Below are 10,220 nucleotides of genomic sequence, written 5' to 3'. Positions count from 1 at the left end.
AGACCGATGTGGGGCTCGATCCCAGGACCCTGGGATCCTGACCTGAGCCGAAGGCAGACGCTTAACGACTGAGCCACCCAGGCGCCCCTATTATATTTGTTTTATACTCCAAGTTATAATCTAATACTACATAATTTATTTTGGTGCTCAAATTGTTCCAGATTTGGCCATGGGGAGCTCTTCCAGGTTGACTCCTGTGTCCTTCGACAGGCCTCCATGATTTTATTCTTTGAGCATTTTTTACTTCTGGAGCTATACCACGCTCCAGACTCCGGTTGTACTTTCCCTGCCACAGCTCTAGAACCACTCTTTTCTCTAAACAGCCCTGGCTTCTCTTATTGGAGGATGGTATTTGGACGAAGACCAGAGTGCAAACGATTCCTTTTCAGTTGAAAATGAAGTAGAGTTGAGGATGCCTCAGGACCCTGCCCTCCCTCGTACGACGACCTCCGACGCAGCCCCCGCGACTATTCCAGGCATGCCTCGCGCGACCGAGCGCATGCGCGCCGGGGCGGTGTGACGCTGGACATCGGCCCGGACGCAGGCGTGAGGCAGTCGGAGCCGAGGAACCCCAGCGGCGTCCCTGCGCTCCAGTGCCTTGCTTCGGTGCTCCGCGGCGGCGCCTCGAGAGTTCGCAGGTAAATGTGTCGGTTCGGTCCGGGCGACGCCAGGCCCCCTTCTGCTCCCCATCCCCCAGATTTGATTCCTCTGGAGCTTTTCCTAGAGCCGCCCAGCCCCGCACCCCTCCGAGAAGATCCCCTCTCGACCCGCGTCCCGCCCCTCTCCAGCGTCGGTCCCTGTAGAGCCTCGGTTAGAGTCGCCCCGCTCCGCGCGCCCTCCCCTTCCCGGGTGTAGGTCCCTGCAGAACTTCCTGTACTGCCGCTCAGCCCCGCACCCCTCTGAGAGGACCCCCCCTTCCAGCCCGCGGCCCGCCCCTCCCTGGCTTAGATCCCAGCCACCTCTAGCGCGGTCCACTCCGCGCCCATCGGAGGCGACCCTCCTCCCCCAGCCCTCCTCCTTTCTTCCCTTCCTGGTGTTGGCTCCACCAGAGCCTCCGCTAGAGCCCTCGAGCTCCGAGCGCCCTCCTCTTCCCCGGTGTTGGACGGTCCAGAGCCTTCCCTAGAGCCCACCCCGCGCCGCTCGGAGCGGACCCCCTCGGCTTCGGCCAGGCTAGAGCGGCCCAGCTCCAAGCCGCTCTGGAGGCACTGTCCTCGGCCCGCGTCGCCTCCCCTCCCTGGTGCCGGCCCCTCCAGAGCCGCCCAACACCGCACCCCTCGGAGAGGACCCCCTCCTCCGGGTCAGCGTCCCTCCGTCCCAGGGTCCTGTGGAGCCTCCTCTAGCGCCACCCGCTCGGCGCCCCTCTGAGGCGATCCCCGGCCCACTCCCTTTCTCCCCTCTCTGGTGTCCGCCGCTCCAGAGCCTCCCTTAGAGCCGCCCAGCCCCGCCCGTTCTCCTTCTGCTGCCCCCTTCCCGCAGGTGCTCCCCGCGAGCCCGCCACCTTTCCGCCCGCACGGGTCTCCCAGTGCCTGGTCTCTGCCCTTGCCCGCACTGAGATCGTACTCTCCTTAGGAATCCGGAGCGGCATTGAAGCTGTGGACTCGCGGGTGCGCCCGGCCCCCCGCTTCGTTTCACTTACTCTTGGCTTTGTGGTGGTTAAGACTTTTGGTTGTACGTTTGATCCTTTCATTCAGCCAGATCGGGAACTCCGGAGCCCACGGTTTTTATTTTGTGTCGCAAAGAGTTTTTTGTTTTTATCTCAAATGTAGAGTAATTTACAAAGAAGAGGCTTCATAAAAATGAACGAATAGTAAGTTCCTGTTTTTCAGGGTGGGTGGAGGGAATGAGGTGTGACGGTCATACTGTCAAGAAATCTAGAGGAACGTGGTTAATTCCCAACGCCATTGACTCCTGGCCCCTGAGAATCTTTCTTTTCTTTTTTTTTTTTTTGAGTGCCTCTTCTGACTAGGACAGGGTGGAGCCACTGCTTGAGGCAGGAGTGTTTAAATTGAAAGGGAGGAAAGTTCCTCGGTCTCGTGGTCTTTGAGGAAACCATTGCGAGTGCAGGAAGTGAGTTGTCTTAAATCACAAGGGGAATTAGGGCCTAAGCGGGGATTGTCAGCTGACTTACGGCCGTCATTTTTTGTCGAACAAATCAATGACCAAAATATATGTGATTGGGCAGCCGAACTGTCTTAAGGGCCAGCCTGTAAATGGGAATGAGAATGCCTGGGGCATTACTTTTTGCGTTAGTGATTTCTATACTTGACTCCTCCTGCCCCTCCCCAACATACTAATCTCTGAGGGCAGAAATCCAAAATGTTGCAGGATGGTCTTGGCAGACCATGTAGTGTTCAGTAAATGTTTACTAAAGGAGGCTGCGGAAAGGAACTCAGAACCTGACAGAGGTTCTTCACTAGCATATTTTTAATTGCGTTGGCACATTCTGTAGGCAATATTCCTAATAATCTCAAGGACTGAATTTATGAAATGTGTACACATTTTGTGTGTGTGTGTGTACATCATTCTATAGAATGAACAGATACCATTCTTGGTGTGATGGTTGTATTATTCCTCTGGAAGATAGAGGGTTTTTCTGATTCCCTCTAGAAACTTTGCTATGCTTCCCAGCTTGCCACCCTACATTAATATTTGGTTTCTTTCTCCTTAACTCTGCCTTTTTTTCTTTCTTACTAGATGTCTGAAGAAATTAAAAATTATTAGTGTCTGTAACTATGAAAAACTGCAGAGAGTAAAACAAACTATTAAACATGTTACAAAAAGTGGTTTAGTTATGATTTATTGGTTGTATGTTTGCTTCTGAATTTGATCATGGGGACAGAAAGTTGAACTTTCTTGCCTGTCCAGTGTGTCTGCCCTTTGATGAGTGCTTGTATTAGGCTTGTTATCAAGAAATGGTTGCTACCTGGCAATGGCCAGTGCTACATACGAACTGACCTCTAAATGATGATGGGTCACCCAGTTCTTGTCCCCTGTATTTAGAGACGCTTGGGAATTCTTGTTGCCTTTACAGTATCATTCTTTTTTTTTTTTTTAAGATTTTATTTAAAGATTTATTTATTTGAGAGAGAGAGAGAGAGTGTGTGTGTGTGTGTGTACGGTGAGGAAGGGCAGAGGAAGAGAATCTTCAAGCCGACTTTGAGCTAAGTGCACAGCCCAAGGCGGGACTCAGTCTCACACCCCATTAGATCATGACCTGAGCCGAAACCAAGAGTTGGTCACTTAACTGACTGAGCCATCTAGGCACCCCTAAAGATTTTACTTTTAAGTAATCTCTACACCCAATGTGGGGCACAAACTCACAATCCCGAGATCAAGAGTGTCATGCTCTACTGACGAAGCCAGCCAGGTGCCCCTGCATTATCATTTTTGAAGAACAGAGTTTTCCTCCCTTTGATAAGGTAGTAACTTTTACAGTTAAAGTACAGAGAGGGCTAGCCAGAGGAATGAGGGTATTGTGAATGAGTCAGTTGTAGACAACCCTGAATTGCTGTTCTTAGAACAAAATAGTAATGTAATTATAGCTGTTCTCTGTTTTGGAGAGCCTAAGGGGCTCTTTGGGCATATTGCCTCAGTTAATTCTTACACTAACCTTATAAGATAACTAGTAATGTCCTGTTGTATAGGTAAGAAAAGTGAGGCTTGGGAGGTTTGGTATTGTGCTCAAAGTCATACCAGTTAGTAAAAGGTAGTAAGAGGAATCTGTTGCCAGATTCCAAAGGCAATATTCTTTCTACCTGTTAAATTGATCTCTTTTGGATTCAGTGTTATGTTTTGTTTTTAAAAATTTATTTTATTTTAGAGAGAGAGTGAGCATGCACTCACAAAGGCGGGGATGGCTGGAGGGAAAGGGAGAGAGAATGTCAAGCAGACTCCATGCTGAGTGCAGAGCCCCACATGGGCTCAATCTCATGACCCTGGTGAGATTACGACTTGAGCCGAAACCAAGAGTTGGGACGCTTAACCAACTGAGCCACCCAGGCACCCCTGGATTTAGTATTTTTGAAATGATTTCAGTTCACATTTAAAATAATTTGAATTGCTGAATATGATTTATATTTGAAAACTTCCTATAGGTTTACTGGCATGTGAGTAATGTGGGTATTTTTCAACTAGTTAGTTTGCTGGTGTTTTATTCTTGAGAGACCAACAGCAGGACTTTTATCTGATGAGTTTTAGTTTATGCAATAGATCTTGCTCCAGGATATAAATAGTGAAATGTTGAAATAAATTGTGAAGTGATGTGGAATTCAGCAAGGAAAGCAAAGAAATATTCCTGTTCCTTAAGAGATGGATTTGGTTATGTACTGGGAGGTCTTTTGTTTGTTTTTTGCTTTTACTTTTAGTGTATATGTGTTCAAATTTTGACCTTCAAGGGCATCTTAATTTATTAAATCTTCTAAGCCATTTGAGAAGCATCCTAATGTGCTTCTCTCCTGGAATGTTTTGGGCAAATTTTGTCAGGTGAGGAAGTAATAGTGATAACAGTAATAATTGCTGTGTGAGCAGCTCCCATTTCTTGAGTTTTAGTAAATGTAAGGCACTATGCCAAACACATGTTATTTCACCCAGTTTTCCAAATATCTGTCAAGTAGGTGTTGGCATTCTCATTGTATAGGTCAAGAAACTAAGGCTTGGAAAAGTTAAGTAACTTGCCCAAGGTTATTTATTTACTTATTTATTTCCCAACCCCGCCCCTCTTGCCCAGGTTTATTTATAAGTCGGTGAGTCAGGATTTGAACATGGGTCATCTGCTTTTGTCTCTGCTGTTGGTATCTTTTGTCTTTGTGATTTATGCCTTGTTTTCCCCTTAACTCATTTAAGTTCCATTTCAGGAGGGAACAGAGTTAGTTGTTTGTGCTCCTTATAATCCATCATTAATGTTGAAAATAGCAAGCAGTCACCAGCATGGGTGATCTTGACATTATTGGTATATCTTTTGTCTTGGATCCTCATTTTAATATTACTGTTGTGTCTTCTATGAAAATAATTCTCCTGTGAATTTCAGTGTTTAGTGATAAGAAATATGGATTTTACATATCTATGTAATATTTCTGTTTAACACGGAGGGAAAAATGAAAAGATGGATGTTTAAAGTCTGCCTTTTGTTTGTTTGTTTTCCCCCCTCTGAGCACTGTTTCCAGGTAATCTCAAGGCAGAGCAGGCTAGCAGGATCTGGGATCAGAAATTGGGCTAGGCTGATGAGTAGGGTACCTCTTTTAGGCAGTGGCATGTGAGTGCTCTGTAAGGCTGAGGGCAAGTAGGCTGAGTGATAATGTCCCTTCCTCCTCTGCTTTGTGGTCAGGATTCAGGAGCCTGGCAGGGTACAGACTCTAAATAGAAAGATGTACCTGCGGTCCAGTTTAGGTGAGGTGGGTCATTTAAGGAGCAGTTGATGGCAGCTGCTTATTTAAGGACTTGTTGCCCTTGGTGTATCTTATTTATAGGACCTTGGTGTATCTTATGTGGAGGGTCTGTATTGTGTTACATGTTGCTTATGGGTTGGGAGTCAGAGGCAAGGGTTCTCTTGCTTTAGAGGCTGAGACTAAGGCTGATGAGGCAATAAGCTTCATGTGGTGGTCATGATACCAAAGTGATGCCTGACAGAAGAGGCTATTAGCACAAAGGACACACATCTCTTTAGTGGGGATAAAGAACTTATTTTCCTGCATTCAGATGAGGGCCCACCTTGTAGTCTCTGCTAAGATGGCAAAATACCCTGGCTTTAGTCCCCCAAGAAGATGTGCTGTCGTGGATGATATTGCCCAATTAGAGTGAAGATCTCACAGGGGGCTTTAGGAGGCTTTTATTATCATGGGGCTTTAATCTTTTCTTGGTTTCTTTTGACTTTTCTGGAGACTGGCTTGTAAGTGCCTGCTCAGCAAGTGCAAGTAGTCAAACTCAGTGTATTTCTGAAGGTGTGAGTCCAAGGTTCGTTTCCTGAACATCCTTCTTCCCAGCAGCCTATACTGGTTCAAAGCCTATATCTCTAGTCTTCTCTACTGTGTAAGTTTTGTACACTTGAGTCTTTAACTTAGAAGTCCAGACTTTTTGTTAAAAAAGAAATTGTAGCATCTTAGTAAACACAACAGATATCTCTTACTATTACCATAATAACCATTTGAATTATCTAGTGAGGAGAAGGTATACAAAGTGTTCCAACATTTTATAAATACCCCCACCCCCACCCCCAGTTGTGTGAAATCCAAACTTGTATTGGAAATTGTGTGTTTTCTCTAACACATTCCATACCAGTGTATTTGGTTTTACTTATCATTTTATACTTAGGATACCTTTCATTCTCAGTTGGTTCTAATGAACTGTAATTATTGTTTTAAATTTGGCCATTCTCAGATGCCCTTCCTTCAGCTGGTTGGCTTCTTTATCCTTTCTAAAGGCATTCCTGAAAGCATCTTTGCTTTTTGATAGTAGGCACATCTTGAGGCTTCCTGTCCCTAAATTGTAACCAGCTCATTTTCAAGGAGCATTGACTCCTTTTAGAGAAGACCAGTATCAGAGATAAAAATCTGGACACAGGGGTATATGTGAGATTGTTCCACATAATGACTAAAGATAGGATGATACCAGATAAGAAGCGACTTGAGTCCACAGAAGAAATTACCCCTTTTCAAGAAGTCATGAGTTTCCAGGCGCCTGGGTGGATTAGATGGTTAAGCATCCGACTCTTGATCTCAGCTCAGGTCTCGATCTCAGGGTCATGAATTCAAGCCCCATGTTGTGCTCTGAGACACTGGGCATGGAATCTACTTAAAAACAAAACCAAAAAAATCCACATGATTTTCTGCTGCTAATTCCAGTTTGTTTCTTTTGACCTTGTAATAATCTAATTTATTTTTTCTCTAATGGTTTTGAATTATTTTATATAGGCATACCAAAGATGATGATGTCCCCTTGATGTAGAAGCTTTTCTGTTTTTTTTTTTTTTTTAACTTTTTAAATCTAAATTCAGTTAAGTTAGCATGTAGATATTATTCGTTTCAGGGGTAGAATTTAGTGATTCATCAGATTCATATAATAGCCAGTGCTCCTCACATCAAGTGCCCTCCTTAATGCCCATCACACAGTTACCCCATGCTTCTACCTACCTCCCCTCCAGGATCCCTCAGTTTGTTTCCTACAGTTCCATGTCTGTTATGCTTTGGCTCCCTCTCCATTTTTCTTTTCTTTTACCCTCCCTTGTCTATGTTCATCTGTTTTGTTTCTTAAATTTCACCTGAGTGAAATCATATGGTATTTGTCTTTCTCTGACTTATTTTGCTTAGCATAATACCCAACGACGTTCCATGCATGTTGTTGCAAATGGCAAGATTTCATTCTTTTTGATGGCTTAGTAATATTCCATTATAGATATCTTCACACACACATACACACTACATCTTCTTTATCCATTCAACTGTCAGCTCTTTCCTCAGTTTGGCTGAAGTGGACATTGCTGCTATAAACGTTGGGGTGCATGTACCCGTTCGAATCACTGTTTGTATCCTTTGGATAAATACCTAGTGGTGCAATTCCTAGGTTGTAGGATAGCTCTGTTTTTAACTTTTTGAGGAACCTCCATACTGTTTTCCAGAGTTGGCTACACCAGCTTGAATTCCCACCAACAATGTAAAGAGGGTTCCCCTTTCTCCACATCCTCACCAGCATCTATTGTTTCCTGACTTCTTCATTTTAGCCATTCTGACTCGTGTGAGGTCATATCTCATTGTGGTTTTGATTTGTATTTCCCTGATGCCGGGTGATGTTGAGCATTTTTTCATGTGTCTGTTAGACATTTGTGTGTGTCTTCTTTGGAGAAGTGTCTATTCATGTCTTCTGCCCATTTCTTGATTGGATTTGTTGTTTTTTGGGTGTTGAGTTTGGTAAGTTCATAGATTTTGGATACTAGCCCTTTATCTGATAGGTCATTTGCGAGTATCTTCTCTCAGGCTATGGGTTGCCTTTTAGTTTTGTTGATTGGTTTCCTTTGCTGTGCAAAAGCTTTTTGTTCTGATGAAGTCCCAATACTTTTTTTTTTTTTTTAAAGATTTTGTTTATTTATTTAGAAAGAGAGAGAGCAAGCCTGAGCTCTCATGCACCAGAATGAGCAGGGAGCGGCAGAGGGAGAGGGAGAAAGAATCTGAAGGAGACTCTGCACTAAGTGTGGAGCCCAAAGTAGGGCTCGATCCCTGAACCTCTAGATCTTGACCTCAGCTGAAACCAAGAGTCAGACGCTTAACTGACTGAGCCACCCAGGCGCCCCACAATTTTATTTTTGCTTTTGATTCCCTGGCCTTTGGAGACCTGTCTAGCAAGAAGTTGCTGCAGCCGAGGTCAAAGAGGTTGCTGCCTGTGTTCTCCTCAAGCATTTTGATGGATTCCTGTCTCACATTTAGGTCTTTCATCCATTTTGAGTCTATTTTTGTGTGTGGTGTAAGGAAATGGTGCAGGTTCATTCTTCTGCATGTGGCTGTCCAATTTTACCAACACCATTTGTTGAAGAGACTGTCTTTTTTCCATTGGACATTCGTTCCTGCTTTGTCAAAGACTAGTTGACCACAGAGTTGAGGGACCATTTCTAGGTTTTCTATTCTGTTCCATTGAGCTATGTGTTTGTTTTTGTGCCAGTACCATACTGTTTGGATGATTACAGCTTTGTAATACAGCTTGAAGTCCAGAGTTGTGATGCCTCCAGCTTTGGTTTTCTTTTTCAGGTTTGCTTTAGGTATTTGGGGTCTTTTGTGGTTCCATATAAATTTTAGGATTGTTTGTTCCAACTCTGTGAAAAATGCTGATGGTATTTTGATAAGGATTGCATTGAATGTGTAGATTGCTTTGGGCAGTGTAGACGTTTTAACAATATTTGTTCTTCCAATCCATGAGTGTGTAATGTTTTTCCATTTCTTTGTGTCTTCCTCAATTTCTTTCATAAGTGTTAAATTGTTTTCAGAGTACAGATCTTATACCTCTTTGGTTAGTTTTATTCCTAGGTATCTTATGGTTTTTGGTGCAATTGTAAATGGGATCGATTCTGTAATTTCTCTTTCTTCTCCTTCATTGTTAGTGTATAGAAGTGCAACTGACTTCTCTGTGTTGATTTTATATCCTGACACTTTGCTGGATTTCTGTATTTGTTCTAGCAATTTTTGGGTTTCCGAGGTTATTACGTCATCTGCAAAGAGTGGAAGTTTGACTTCTTTGCTGATTTGGATGCCTTTTATTTCTTTGTGTTGTCTGATTGTTGAGGCTAGGACTTCCAGTAGCGTATTGAATAACAGTGGTGAGTGGACATCCCTGTTTGTGACCTTAGGGGAAAACCTCTCAGTTCTTCCCCATTGAGCATGATACTCACAGTGGGTCTTTCATATATGGCTTTTATGATGTTTAGGTGTGTTCCCTCTATCCCTACATGGTGAAGGGTTTTTATCAGGAAGGGATACTATATTTTGTCAAATGCTTTTTTTCTGCATTAATTGAGAGGATCATATGGTTATTGTCCTTTCTTTTATTTATGCGATGTATCACATTGATTTTTGGATGTTGAACCATCCTTGCAGCCCAGGAATAAATCCACCCACTTGGTCGTGGTGAATAATCATTTTAATGTACTGTTAGATCTTATTGGCTAGAATCTTGGTCAAAATTTTGGCATCCATGTTCATCAGGGCTATTGGTCTGTTAATTCTCCTTTTTAGTGGGGTCTTTGGTTTTGGGATCAGGGTAATGCTGGCCTCATAAAATGAGTTTGGACATTTTCCTTCCATTTCTGTTTTCGGAAACAGCTTCAAAAGAATAGGTATTAATTTGTGTTTAAATGTTTGGTTGATTTCCCCTGGGAAGCCATTTGGCCCTGGACTCTTGTTTATTGGAGGATTTTTAAAAAAAAATTTTTTTATTGTTATGTTAATCACCATATATTAACTCATTAGTTTTTTTTTTTTTAAAGATTTTATTTATTTATTTATTAGAGAGCGAGCGAGAGAGAAACAGCATGAGAGAAGAGAGGGTCAGAGGGAGAAGCAGGCTCCCCGCTGAGCCGGGAGCCCAATGTGGGACTCGATCCCAGGACCCTGGGATCATGACCTGAGCCGAAGGCAGTCGCTTAACCAGCTGAGCCACCCAGGCGCCCCTCATTAGTTTTTGATGTAGTGTTCCATGATTCATTGTTTGTGCGTAACACCTAGTGCTCCATGCAGAACGTGCCC

At 43.7% G+C, this 10,220-nt stretch overlaps 1 protein-coding gene across 1 annotated transcript in view; it reads left to right on the top strand.

Moving 5' to 3' along the window:
• Window positions 1-482: 482 nt before the first annotated feature.
• The window catches only part of PLEKHB2 (pleckstrin homology domain containing B2), a 43,292-nt gene continuing 33,554 nt past the window's right edge, over window positions 483-10,220 (top strand). The window contains exon 1 of the mRNA XM_081814685.1: window positions 483-638. The gene's annotated coding sequence lies outside the window, so the exon portion shown is untranslated. The remainder of the gene's footprint in view (window positions 639-10,220) is intronic.

The sequence above is a fragment of the Leptonychotes weddellii genome, chromosome 3 (assembly GCF_054177405.1).
Source record: "Leptonychotes weddellii isolate Sample4059 chromosome 3, ASM5417740v2, whole genome shotgun sequence".
Classification (NCBI taxonomy): Eukaryota; Metazoa; Chordata; class Mammalia; order Carnivora; family Phocidae; genus Leptonychotes; species Leptonychotes weddellii.
This window is presented reverse-complemented; position numbering and strand designations above follow the sequence as displayed.